Raw genomic sequence first — 3,887 nt, 5'->3', positions numbered from 1 at the left:
CCAAGGAAAGTGGAGGTCAGATGCTCAAACTCCACTTTCTCAGTTACAAAAACATTTGTTACTGGTGGAATTGAACACACGCAGGCAATCAGGCATAGTAGAGTGGTCACTACAGATGGCTTCATATTAGTACGCAGGCAGGTGGGAGGCTGTCATATTAAAATTGCAGAGAGATGAGGGAGTGGTGAACTGACCTTCCCACAAAAAAAAAAAGACACCAACTATAAGGGATTCAGAATAATACTATGACAAAACAGTTCATTTTATCAATGTCTGAAATTCATTAAAATTAATAGTACCGCATACAGTGGAGAATGTTAAAACTTTAATCAGTCTATTAAAAGAGACTTTCCATCTACACCACGCAGCAGACGCTACATGCAGGCAGTGTGCTGAAGGCCGTTGCTGATTAATTTAATGCTCGACAAATCTGTTTAAAAATTAGGAGGCAGTAAAAATATTTAGGAGCCAGAATTGTATATAGATAAATGGAGAATAACCCAAAAAGTTAAGAGCCAGGGGTAAAATTCTAGGAGCCAGTGACTCCCTGGCTCCTGGGTTTGTCGAGTCCCGATTTAGTATATCTAAACTAGTTGTGCCAAGCTGTTGTTACTAGGGAGGAACCTATGTGCTGCAGTTATCCAGTAACCACATTTCAAGTAATTAGCGAGTTACCTCCACCTCTTGCATCTTCCTAAATTAGTGTGTTCATTTCCAGACGTAAGGGCATTGCAGTGCCAAGGACAATAACAATTATATCTAGGATGAACAGGGTTTATATATCTGTATGATCAAACTTCCTAAATCCTTCACAACCAGAACGGCTTACTGCTCAATGTGCTGTGGATACTTCTGGCAGTGAAGGGGTTACATCTCCCTCATCTCTGCACAAAGTTCCTAGTGCAGGCAGATTTTGTACAATACAGTCAGAAATATGTACAGCCTGAAAGGTAGGGATTGTACATACGCCCAGGGTATTCAACCAGCCCGCCCCTTTATACAGTCTGTATAGAATATACAAGAGCATATGTATATATTTATATATTTATAGGATATGCTAATTCATTAGTATTCTTTTTTACAATATTATTAATGCTTTTTATTTTGTACATAAACTACAAGAGACTTGGGGTTATGGCACAAGACAAAGGAGGGTTGGGAAGGAATGGCATGCACAGTAAACTGTGTTTTGCAAAGGGCTCGTTCCCTCTGCTCTCTGCTGCCTGGCGTCAGTCAGTATTAGGTGACAGGTGACATGGGGAAGAGGAAAGAACTGGGACCACAGACACCGAGAAATTAAGGCATTGTTACCATTGTCACAGAAAAGTAATAATGCTGCCACCTGCTCAAAATTCAACTGGTAATAAGGCGCTCAACGTGGGGCAGTGGTAGGAAAGCCCACAAGAATATAAGTGGAATCCTGAGTGCCTATAGCCATGGCAGTGACGGGACACAGCACCACTGTATAAAGTGCCAACTTTCTGACCAGTTCAAGGGATCATCTATTTAGCAGGTCTACAAAAGCAAGAAAGGGTGGCATCTAATGATGCCTTGGTGAACCCATGCCAGTCTGACCCAAGCCTGTGAAAAACACTTGCAGCAGGAGGAAACAGTGGTGTGAGTGTAGAATTCCACAGAAATCTCTCGACAGACAACAATAGCACAAAGATCAAAAAAAGCAACGAGGACCATCAATAGTGGTTTTCCAATTAGAGAAATGTGCACCCTGGAAACACTAGGATGAAGCCCTCTGTAAAATCTCAATGTGCAAAAAAGTATCTCCAGTGTTAATCATGTCTCATCAATACAGCGAGGCAAAGGACATCTACAGGCAATATGGGATAATCATAAAAAGCAGACTGGGTATGACAAAGCAAAACGACAAATAAATAAAAGATAAAAAAAAGGTAGATGATAAAAATGATGGAACTGATGTGCAAAATCATTGGCCAATATGACCTTCCTATGGAGTTCTCACACTGACATCAACTTATCAAGGCATCATAAAGTAGCAAAACGTACCATATTAAGAACACTGCAGTGATGGCAAAGGCCGCCACTTCTCCGTAGACATAAAGACGAATAGGTTAACACAAAGCTTCAATAAGGTAATGGTTTGTTTTATTGCACTACTGCTTGCTTGTGTGTTTGAACCATGAAAAGGGGTAAGATACAGTTTAAACAGACAATCTAGACCCAATACATCATTTCGATTACCTGGTCCTACATCTATAACATTGAAATAAGTACATGAAACCTTTAAATATTCATGGTTAGGAGCTAAAAATGTCCGCCAAGCTCTGCCCACCCATTGCATGTATATTTTGGTAAGTTAAGTTTCTCTAATCACGATTGACTCCAGAATACGTTTTTCTAATCGCACACGCCGATTAGTGCTTGTGAAATTTGAAATAGCAAACTGAAAAATATTAAACGTGCACTGCTAATCTGTCATATAAGAAAACAGCTAACCGGACAAGAAGAAAGCTGTGGGCGGAGCTTGTTGGCCATTTTCAGGTGCTAACAAACAAAGCTTTCAAGTACTTCTTACAAGCTTATAGATGTGGAACCCGTTGCAAGATGCTTGTCTGGTATGTGACAATAAGTAATAAAGAATATGTATTAGGTCTAGACTGTCCCTTTAAGTGAGCTCGGCGGTGGCAATAAGCTACCAATCATGAGCTGAATACAGCCAATGATCGTGGCTACCTACATATGCTGCCCAAATTTATTCAACAGCAATGCACTAGTAGTCTGGATCTGGTTTTAACTATAGGCAGGCAATAGTCCTGTTACATTGTTCGGCAATGCTACCACCTTGAGTAGCGCTAAAAATGGCTGCCATTCCAGGTGGCATAATTAATGTTGGCACATCTCTTTTGTAGGCATGTGGTCTGCCATACAGTTCTATTGACACTTTCAGGAACACATGCATTATTTAACATTTATACCTCATATTATATATTTATCTCTCTATATATAAATATATATATATATATCATTCATACATTACTATAAATTGAAGCTACTTCCCATCATGCACCATCTGTAATTCTTACATAAGGAGCCACAATAATTGTTTAGTGGGGATTGTACATATTGCGAGGGGAAAGACTGGCACACATTACAAAAAGTAGTGGGTTTGAGGAATAAGCTCTGTCAATACTTCCATTGTTTATCCATTGTAGGCCACTAGGACAACGAGAGAGAGACAAGCAGTGGCATTATTGGCACTGTCCCTCCTGAAATATTCCCTTTATAGAGGAAGTGACAAGGAACAGAGTGTATTTGAGGAGCAGCATAGCATATTTCAAGACCGACTACGCCGGATAGGATGAAGTACACGTAGCTATCATCATCATGTTGGAAGAGACAAAATCTACCACCAATAAGCCAGGAACAATGATCTCATACAAATTTAAAGGAACATGAAACCCAAAATTTTTCTTTCATGGTTCAGATACATCAGGAGAGCCATGGTTGCTGACCGCGGAGATAGAGCATACAATTGTAAAGAACTTTCCTATTTACTTTTTCTAATTTGCTTCGTTCTCTTGCTATCCTTTGATGAAAAGGATACCTAAATAGGCTCAGGAGCTGAGAGCTAGTTGCTGATTGGTGGCTTTACATATATGCCTGTTGTCATTGGCTTACCAACGTCTTTAACTAGCACCCAAAAGTGCACTGCTGCTCCTTCAATAAAAGATACCAAGAGAATGAAGCTAAATTGATAATGGAAGTAAATTGGAAAGTTGTTGAAAATTCTATCTGAATCTTGATAGAAAAAGTTTGGGTTTCATGTCCGTTTAGGAACCTATACTTTCCAGTCTTTCCACTGCTTTCTGACCCTATCACATATAGGGCTTTTAGAAATTTACATCAAGTTG

General features: G+C 39.7%; 1 protein-coding gene across 1 annotated transcript in view; it reads right to left on the bottom strand.

Moving 5' to 3' along the window:
• Window positions 1–257: 257 nt before the first annotated feature.
• The window catches only part of DAGLA (diacylglycerol lipase alpha), a 205,261-nt gene continuing 201,631 nt past the window's right edge, over window positions 258–3,887 (bottom strand). Inside the window, exon 20 of the mRNA XM_053720097.1 lies at window positions 258–3,887. This exon is cut by the window's right edge and continues 2,052 nt beyond it. The gene's annotated coding sequence lies outside the window, so the exon portion shown is untranslated.

Source organism: Bombina bombina, chromosome 7 (genome assembly GCF_027579735.1).
Source record: "Bombina bombina isolate aBomBom1 chromosome 7, aBomBom1.pri, whole genome shotgun sequence".
NCBI classification, from domain to species: Eukaryota; Metazoa; Chordata; class Amphibia; order Anura; family Bombinatoridae; genus Bombina; species Bombina bombina.
Note: the sequence above shows the minus strand (reverse complement) of the source record. Positions and strands in the feature narration are given on the sequence as shown.